Genomic DNA, 10,688 nt, shown 5'->3' on the forward strand with positions numbered 1-10,688 from the left:
CGCCGCAGCTACTGAGCCTGTGCTCTACAGCCTGTGAGCCACAACTACTGAGCCAGTGTGCCACAACTACTGAAGCCCACACGCCTAGAGCCTGAGCTCCGCAACAAGAGAAGCCACCACAATGAGAAGCCAGAGCACCACAATGAAGAGTAGCCGCTGCTCGCTGCAACTAGAGAAAGCCCACACACAGCAAAAAAGACCCAATGCAGCCAAAAGTAAATAAATAAAATAAAATTTTTTAAAAAATCATGGTTCTTAGTTGCAGACAATAGAAACTTCTCCAGCTAGAGGGGTAAGTTTATACAAGGCATCAAGGAGCTTACAGATTTCCAGGGGGACTGGGTAACCAAGCTCAAGTACCACACAGCAAAGAGCCGTGCAGCTCTGAGAAATGCCCAATTTCATTGTTCCACTGAGACCACTGCCCCATCACTTGGCTCTTAAGATGACAGGAACCTGATAGTATTGCCCCGAAAGAACCAAATCCACCCACCATACCTTCAGAGAATTCTCCCTCTCCACCTATGGTCACCATCTCACTTTCACCATGTCTGGCTTGGTGGAACCTAGTGCAACCTGCAAGGGAGTCTGGGAAATGCAGTGTTTGCATTCCAGATTCTGTGGTACAGGAACTGAGTGAGTCCGTCTGGATAATCTACCACGATCATCATGAGCCATACATCACCCATGTATAGAGCTTCAACTCTGTGGGCTTAGTGGGTCCCAGGGTCCAAAAAGGTCTAAAGTGTGATCTTTGCCTTTGAGTCAAGACTGGGCAGAGAACAAGATGTACACGTTTAAGATTACTGATCAAACGTGTGCAGAGTGCCAGTGAGTGACAGACAAAGCCAAGACGATGGACTCTGTGGGCTGTGGAGGGCGGCTGTGGTTTCTGAGCAGAGGGGCAGCCTGAAATGGACCTTGAAGCGTGGCTGGGCTTTAGCTTCATGCCAAAGAGGAAGAGGAGAAAGGGCACTTCTGCCTGTGGTGGTGAGTCCACGCGTAGTTCTCCCTCTCCCATTAGCTGGGCATGACTTTGGGCAAATCACTTTCTGTATCTAAGATTATGGAGACAGAATAATGGCTCCTTGAAGATGCCCACATCCTACTTCCCAGGACCTGTGAGTGTGTTACCTCCCATGGCAAAGGGGACTTTGCAGATGTGATTAAGCTAAAGATCTGGAAATGTGAGATTATCCGGGATGACCCACATGGGCTCGATCTAATCACAAGAGTCCTTATAAAGGAAAGATGGAGGCAGGAGAAGAGTCAGAGGAGGCAGGAGAAGAGTCAGAGGAGACATGACAACACGTCATGCCGAGATTTGAAAATGCTATGCTGCTGGGCTTGAACACGAAGGAGCCACGAGCCACGAAATGCAGGCAGCCTCTAGAAGCTGGAAAAGGCGAAGAAATGGATTCTCCCCTACAGCCTCCAGAGGAGCACAGCCCTGAGAACACCTTGATTTTAGGAGTTCTTGCCTCTAGAACTGTAAGAGGACAAATTTGTGTTTTTTAAGCCACTAAGTTTGTGGTAATTTATTACAGCAATAATAGGAAATGAATACAGGGACCCGAGTCTCTCACCTGAAGAAGGACATGTTGGTCCAAGGCAACAGATCTCTCTAAGTGTGGGCTCAGACCTAACCCAAAAGTCCATGACCTTTCTTTGGATGTAACAGAAGAGCATTGTATAAGTTAGAGTTGTTTTGGCTGCATGTAACAGAAATCCACCTATAGTCGCTCAACCAGATAGACTTACTCTTTCTCATATATCAAGAAGCCAAGAGGACTGGCGAACGGACTTGAGGATATGGGGATGGGGAAGGGTGAGCTGTGACAGGGCGAGGGAGAGTCATGGACATATATACACTAACAAACGTAAGGTAGATAGCTAGTGGGAAGCAGCCGCATGGCACAGGGACCGCCTGGAGGGGTGGGATAGGGAGGGTGGGAGGGAGGGAGACGCAAGAGGGAAGAGATATGGGAACATATGTATATGTATAACTGATTCACTTTGTTATAAAGCAGAAACTAACACACCATTGTAAAGCAATTATACACCAATAAAGATGTTAAAAAAAAAAAAAAAGAAGCCAAGAGGAAGTCAGCCCTGGGCAGGTACAGCAGTTCCCAGGAACACTGGGAAATAGTCTACCTCCAACTTTCTGCTTCACCATCCTTAGGCTTTCACCCTCATGCTGTCAAGATGTCTGCTGTACCCCCAGGCATCATGTCTGCATTTCAAGAAAGAAAGGAAAGGAAAAGGGAAAAGGGCCTCTGACAACTGAGTCTTGCCCTTTATACCAGGAAAAACAAAAGCTGCCCCAGAATCCAGACCCAAAAGATTCTTGTTTATATCTTTTGGGCCAGAGCTAGTCAAGTGGCACATTAACACTCCAGCGTGCAGGGATGTAAGAGCTTGGCCTCTTACATTTCCAATAACAAGTCTACAAATCATGTCTGAATTTCAGCTTAAATATGAATCCTTCCAATCCTCTTTTGCTGTAGTAGATGTGTGTATAATCCTTCCAGACTTGCTTGTATTAGCTAGGACTCTTTGGTTGCCAGTAACAGAAACCCAACGGCAAATGGCTTAAATTTAAAAGGAATTTATTGGCTCTTGTAACCAGTCTAGCAATTGATGGCTTCAGATGTAGCTGGTTCTAAGGCTCGAATGGTGGTGTTCTGGGCTCTCTGACTCTCCATTTCTTGGCTCTGCCCCCTTCTCTGGGTTCACTTCCTTCTCTCCGTGTGGCCAGGCTCTCTCTAGGCAGTGGGGAGGGAGGGCTGTGGCAGTTCCAGGCCACAGAGCCCTGGGTAAACCATATGGTAAAGAACATTTTCCTCAATTTGGCCTGATAGTTGCAGAAAGAACTCTGACTGGCCCTCATGTCTGTGTTCAGGGGGAAGAGGTACTGTGATGATGCAGCCTGACTTAGGTGCCGAGGAGGGGCACTTGAGTAGAGCCTCACCACGGCCACATAGAATGGGGGAGGAATGCCCCCAGCAAAAGGCAGGACGTTGTAACAAGAGTGTTATGGTCTGAAAGTTTATGTTCTCACAGAATCATGTGTTGAAATCCTAACCCCTAAGGTGATGGTATTAGGAGGTGGGGCTTTTGGGAGGTGATTAGGTCATGAGGTTGGAGCCCTCATGATTGGGACTAGTGCCCTCATAGAAGAGACCCCCGGGACTTCCCTGGTGGTGCAGTGGTTAGGAATCCACCTGCCAGGGCTTCCCTGGTGGCGCAGTGGTTAAGAATCCACCTGCCAATGCAGGGGACACGGGTTCGAGCCCGGGTTCGAGCCCTGGTCCGGGAAGATCCCACGTGCCGTGGAGCAACTAAGCCTATGCGCTACAACTACTGAGCCTGCATGCCACAACTACTAAAGCCCGTGCACCTAGAGCCCGTGCTCTGCAACAAGAGAAGCCACCGCAATGAGAAGCCGGCGCACTGCAACAAAGAGTAGCCGCCGCTCACCGCAACTAGAGAAAGCCCACACACAGCAACGAAGACCTAATGCAGCCAAAAATAAATTAAAAAAAAAAAAAAAAGAATCCACCTGCCAATGCAGGGGACACGGGTTCAAGCTCTGGTCTGGAAAGATCCCACATGCCGCGGGGCAACTAAGCCCGCATGCCACAACTACTGAAGCCTGTGTGCCTAGAGCCTGTGCTCTGCAACAAAAGAAGCCACTGCAATGAGAAGCCCACACACCGCAACGAAGGGTAGCCCCTGCTTGCCGCACCTAGAGAAAGCCCATGCGCAGCAATGAAGACCCAACGCAGCCATAAATAAATAAATAAAAAGAGAGACCCCAGAGAGCTAGCTCGTTCCTTCCACCATGTGAGGACACAGTAAGAAGTCAGCTGTCTGCAACCTGGAAGAGGGTTCCCCCCAGAACCCGAACATGCTGGCACCCTGATCTTGGACTGCCAGCCTCTAGGACTGTCAGCAATACATTTCTGTTGTATATAAGCCACTCAGCCTGTGGTATTTTGTTTTAGCAGCCCAAACAGACTAAGAGAAAGAAAGCAGGAAGAGACACCGTGCAGGCAAGATTAGCAGATGTCTACTACCCACAGAGACCCTTCATTCTGACCAAAGTCTGGTTTTCCCTGGAAAGTGAAACCAGACCAAGGGAGGCCTACCTGAGCCAAGGAGTTCTGTCTTATCACGGTGGACCTCAGTGAAAAAAAAAAGTAGAGATCCATTGATCCAGAAGTGTCTCTCCAGCTTTAGTGTGCATTAGAAGATTCCTGCGGGAGAGACCCTGATTGGTCCTGCAGGAGGCCACTCCCACCCTGGGGCCCTTGATTGGCGATCCCACCACTACCACATGTAAGGGGGATATCTGAGCAAAGTCAAATTACCAGTACCAGAAAAGGGGATGAGAATGCTGATCCCGAAAAGCAAGAGATGTCCGCCCGGGCTGGATGGAAGCCCACTGCCCACTCGCCAGGATCCAAGGGCTGGCCAGAGTTTCTGAGAAGGTAGCACGCATGGGTAAGGGACCCGTACACATCTTACCCGGAACCTAGCTTGTCCAGGGACCAAGGCTGCACAAGCAGCTGGAACAGATAGTGAAGAGCCTGGCATTCAGTGCAGAGGCCTTTAGTCTTCACCCCATGAACCACAGTAGCCGTGGAAACACCCAAACAGTGAAGGTGGGGTCACTTGACATATGCATGGCTGGAGTGGCAAACTTGTGACCCACAGACCTGTTTCTGATGGCCTGATTTTCAACACTGTGAACTGATTACCAGCATTGGAGATGTCACGTAAGAGTTCAGATTTCCGGGCTTCCCTGGTGGCGCAGTGGTTGAGAGTCCGCCTGCCGATGCAGGGGACACGGGTTCACGCCCCGGTCCAGGAAGATCCCACATGCCGCGGAGCGGCTGGGCCCGTGAGCCATGAACGCTGAGCCTGCGCGTCCGGAGCCTGTGCTCCGCAACGGGAGAGGCCACAACAGTGAGAGGCCCGCGTACCGCAAAAAAAAAAAAAAAAAAAAAAAAGAGTTCAGATTTCCAGTTTCTCTGAGGCAATGTGGAGATCTGGCAGCACTGATCAGCCTTCCTGCAAGGGCACCACCCACCAGCTGGAGCAGCAGCCCTTCAACGTGAGTCGCAGGTACTCCAGCCGGCCAGGGTCCTCGGCCAGCTGGCTTGCTCATGGAGGCCAGGGCTGTCCCTCCAAGGGCTGGAGTTAGCATAGCCATGTGAGGTGAACAGCCTGCTGGGGCAGCAAGGCTGCAGGCAGGGAGGCCAGGAAAAGAAGATTAAAGGCATGAATAACAAAGGACGAAATAATGCCATTTGCAGCAACATGGATGGACCTGGAGATTATCACACTAAGTCAGTCAGACGGAGACAGACAAATATCATATGATATCACTTGCATGTGGCATCTAAAATATGATACAGGTCTTCCCTGGCGGTCCAGTGGTCAAGACTCCGCACTTCCACTGCAGGAGGAGCGGGTTCAATCCCTGGTCAGGGAACTAAGATCCCGCACGCCGCTTGGTGTGGCCAAAAGTTTTAAAAAATAAAAATAAAATAAAATAAAATAGGATACAAATGAACTTATTTACAAAACAGAAACAGACCCACAGACATAGAAAACAAACTTATGGTTACCAGAGGGGAAAGGAGGTGGGGGAGGGATAAACTAGGAATTTGGCATTAGCAGATACAAACTACTATATATAAAATAAATAAAAAACAAGGTCCTACTGTATAGTACAGGGAATTATGTTCAATATCCTGTAATAAACCATAATGGAAAGGAATACGAAAAAAATATATATATCTGAATCACTTTGCTGTATACCAGACACAAACACAGCATTGTAAATCAACTATACTTTAATTAAAAAAAAAAAAGATTGAAGGCATGAAATTTGGGCACAGAGGTGGGGAACAGAGGACTTTGTCCCCTGCCTTGCAGGAAATCACCCAAGAATGCTAGATCATACAGATCTCCATTCAACCGGGAAGCAAGCGCTTCATACACTTGCCAAGCCCTACCTTTCTCCCTTGTCTATATTCTGCCTGTGCCTCTCTTTGTACGGTATGAACATGGCGTGTGATGCTCACAGTCAGAAAGAGTCTGCATTGTGTCCCTGTTCCTTCTGCCTCTGTCCTTCCCCAAGTCTCTCCTCATGTGTCCTCAGCTTGTCACTTGGCATTTTTCCCCCATTCTCTTTCCCCCAATGACATGTCTCCACTTTTCCAGGTGCCCAGAGCAATTTGGTTTGCCTGGCAATTCCCTTCTCTTGGGTTTCTCCTGGGAATATCTTAAAACGTTAGAAAACACTGAATGTAAGAGCTTCCAAAACTGCATCCCAAAACCTGCACCACGGTATCCTCCCAGGCAGTGCCAGGGCTCTAGTCATTTTCTCAGAGGTCATTTTCCATATCCCATTTCTGTGTGTAACTTTGAAGGAAAGCCGTTTGATAAATGTCTACAATTGGACTTCACCCTGGGGCAGGAATGTGACTTCCTTTAAGAGAAGAACTTTACCGAACCAGGCTCTGAAATCTCACTTCCCTGGTTCAAATCTCAACTTCACCACTTCCTAGCTCTGGGGTCGTGGGCAAACTTGCTCTTAAGCTTGGTTTTCTCGACTGTAAATTGGGGATATAATAGTGCCTGCTTCATGGGGTCGTGCATGGGGAGGGTTAAATGAAATAACCCCAAATAAGCAAAACCTTAGCCAAGTGCCTGGTCCAGAGCAAGTGCCCAAGAAAGGAGAGCAATTACTGTTAATACTAATTGTCGCTCTCAGGACAATCCCCCTCCCATTGTTTTCTCACCTTCTTGGATGCTTCCTCCAAATTTCTGAAATAAAGAAATTGATTGTTTTTTTAACCTGTTGATTTCCAAAAAGAAATACTGATTTCTTAAAGCAAGATATATTAAGTAAACATTTTTATTTGGGTTGCAGACTGGGGACAGGTGGGAAGGCTACACTTAAAGCTTTCACAAATCAAAGCCTCCGAAGTAGGTTTTTAAGAGGAATGCTTGCTCTGCTTGGCAGTCAGAGTTCAAAGCCCTGGGAGGGAAATGGTAAACTAGCCTTTAATTGTAAATGAACTCTCCAGCAACAAGAGATACAGAGTCAAGTAAACATTTAACAACTGATTCTGCTGCTCCCAGTAGTTTCTTTTAACATCCAGTGCCTCGCCCCTCCCATTCTGCAGCCAGACTTCAGTTAAAGAAGTACGCGGTTCACTACTCCCCCTTTGTCACCGAGATGTGCCTTATGAAGCTGTCTCTTGGCATTAATGTCCTACCCCGTGGGCTGGCCCAAACTGCAGGGTTTTACCTAGAGAATTTAAGTTGTATTTTATTTCAGAAACATAAGATTTTATCTAAGGTGCTTTAACACAGCTCGGAAGACTGCTCTCCCTCTGCATGTGCTGCAAATTCTCTCCATTGTTAACGCTGTTCACGGCTCTGGCAGCAGCTTCTCAAGGCTGTGCTGGAATTATAGGCCACTTTGTTTGTGGAATAGCTCAGGAAGCTTGGCACCATTGATTTGCATCAGTGCCTCCGGAATAGACTTTGCCTCTCCTTAAAGATACTATCTAAACTGTGAAATTCATTAAATAGCCCCAGAAATAGATCAGGTTATTTAACACGACATCCCTAATGGCGCAATATCTCAGCTGTCTGCACTGATAGTGAACATTGTCTTGGATAGTGTTATCAGCCCAGGACACCCGCTATGAATATTGATCCCGAGCTTGTTACAGCCATCACTTGCCATCAGGACAGGTCAGGGATGGAACCCACCTAGCATCAAAGCAATTTAAAGACAGCACTCAGGCGGAATTTTAATGCCCACGCTGAAAACACAAATCAACTCCGTGCACAGGGGGAAAGTGGCTTGCTGGCTATGGATATCCTTATTACATAGGAACACCTTGTGTATAAATACACGCATGAGGACGTTAGCAAGTCAACACATCTCCAAATTGTTCCTATATGAAGTCTCACTGCCTTCTAGTCATTTACAAAGCAGGTGGCCAGAAACACAATTCCCCAAGGCACGCTCTCCCCTCACCAAGTTGAAGAATTTAACCTGTTCTTTGGGTGGGGTGCTTCTCTTTAAGCTGTGGGTGAATAAGAGGGAGCATGTTCTATTCCTGCAATGTCGATGGGAGACACCGCGCTGTTTCTTGTGGCGTCTGTCTCCAGATGCCAAGTCCTGAGTGCAAGGGTTCACATAACCTTGTGCTGCACTGAACACACATATCAGAAATAAAGGACAAGGAAAAAAGAAAGACAACTAACAGGAGTTTTTAAGATTCACAGTCTTAAAGCACATGGCCTTTATGTGTTCTTGACTTTCCAATTTGTTGCTTCTACTTTCTCTGCTCCTTTTCTGTATTTAACACCTGTGGACCTCAAAGGAAAAATGATTCATATTATTTGAACAAAATTTTTGGAGACAATTGATAAAGTGAAATGAAAATGACCCAGGTTTGGTCTGCCCTGGCTTCTGCGCCTTACATGTCCCTCTGGTTGGGGGCATTCGGTGCCCTCTGGAATGCCAGCCCACCTTCCTGTGAAAGTGGTTTCAATATTTCTTACAGAACAGATAAGAAGAGGGACCATGGGATGCCAGAAACGTCCATTCTGGAGCTCCCTTAAAGAGATCTATATCTAGCTACCTTGAAGAACCTAAATATGAAAACATATGAATGTGGGTGGAAAAACGTGAAAGGGGACTGGGATCAGTGGGGAGGGAGAAAGAAAAGAAAGATTTAAAAAAATTTTTATTTTATTGAAGTATACTTGATTTACAATGTTGTGTTAATTTCTGCTGTACAGCAAAGTGACTCAGTTATACATATATACATTATTTTTCATATTCTTTTCCATTATGGTTTATCACAGGATATTGAACACAGTCCCCTGTGCTATACAGTAGGATCTTGTTGTTTAAGGTTTTTTTTTTTTTTTTTTAAATCAAGTGAGAACTGAGTGAGAAAGACTTGTCAAAACAAAAAACAAAGTACCCTATCTGTGATCTGGAAGGTTCTGTGATTGGCAATCCATGTTCCTGGGTACCACGGTTTAGTGCCATGGCCACCTGCTTTGGTTTTCCCAAGGCCCACATTCCCTCTGATGGGAGGTGGTCCATTGGGCTTGGCCAGGGCACTTCCTGTTCTGATTTCCTTTTAAAAGCACAATCCATCTCTGCTTTAGGACTGAAGCTGGCTTGAATTTCGGCAGGGCTTTAAAGTCCCCAGGGAATACAGTGGCCGCCTCTGGGAGGGGCCACGAAGTTTGAATGAGAAAAGCTCCTAGAAGCTGGCCTGTAAGACCTTCTCTACAATAACGGAGGGGATTAGCAGCACACACCCCTCCCTCCTCCCCCACGCACTTCAGTGAGAAGGTTTCTCCTCCCCTTCCTACTCCTACCTGACCGGACAATCTTAATTGCCAAGTCATTGTTTGGAAACCCCATGGGGCAGGGAAGAAAGGGACAACAGCCTTAGAGGTAGTTCTGGGCAGAGGGGTAGAAGCCTCAGAATCTGCCGCTGAGATAAATGCTTAGCGCTCAGACTTCTCCCCAAACCACAAAAGGGAACAAAAGAATGTTAAGAAGGGCCTGGCTGGTGGAAGCTTCCCCAAGGACTGATGTACACCATCCCACGGGACTTGGTGGGGCAAATGGAAGCTTTTACAATTGCCTCTGTTCTTTGACCTTAAATCCAAACCAGGCAAACACCTTTTAACCTTTTTCTTCTTGGGGCTAGGGGGAGGATGAGGGTCAAAGATGCAGCCTGATTCCCAGAGACCCAATATCTGTGCACGTGATCAAACCTGTGACTCTGAAGAAGGCCTGAAGGGCATCAGGCATTGTGCTCGGCGTCCCTGCAGGCCAGGGCAGCCACCCTCACCTGGCTCACCTGCCCTCACCAGGGCATCTCACCTGGCTCTGAGACCGCAACCCGCAAGGTTTCCAAAGCGGCAAGTCCTCTTGGTGGGGGTTCAGACATCTCTCCAAAACCCCTGCTGCCCTCTGGCCTCCAGAGTGGAAGGAAAAACCTCTGACACAGTGCGGGACTTTCTTTGTTATTTCCTAGCGAGCAGGACGTACTGAAAAGAAAAATGGTCCGGGAAAGAAGCCCTGGGTTCGAATCCGGACTCTGTCACCAACTAACAGTGACCCTGGGCAACGTCACTTCTCATCTTTGAACCTTAATTTCCTCATTTAAAGCTGGGATAATAGTCTTGCCAGGCCACGCCCACCGCACAGGGATGCTCAGAGGATCAAACGAGATCGCGCAAGTCTAAGGGCTTTGTAAACTGTAAACTGTGAGAACATGAGGGCTTTTAAATCCGAGGTGATCAGGACTGAGGCCATTGCTGTGATTCACTGGCGAGGCAGGAGATGTGCTGAGCGTTGCCTTGAAGTTATCAGTGCTGGCCTCAATTGCATTTCCAATTCAAAGGCGGGTGCACTGGGGGAAGGGTGCAAATCGTAGCCCAAGTCAGGGTGGGTGTATTGGGAGGATCTCCGGGACGAAAGCGTCCGGACTTCCCTCCCTCGCGCACCCCGAGTTTCCGCAGGTTGGGCGGAGGAGCGCTGAGCCGGCGGCGCTGTCCCGGCGGGAGCGCGCATCAGACTCACCAAGGCGCCCCCTCGCCGAGGCTAGAGGTCCCCGAGC

The sequence above is a fragment of the Tursiops truncatus genome, chromosome 16 (genome assembly GCF_011762595.2).
Source record: "Tursiops truncatus isolate mTurTru1 chromosome 16, mTurTru1.mat.Y, whole genome shotgun sequence".
Classification (NCBI taxonomy): domain Eukaryota; kingdom Metazoa; phylum Chordata; class Mammalia; order Artiodactyla; family Delphinidae; genus Tursiops; species Tursiops truncatus.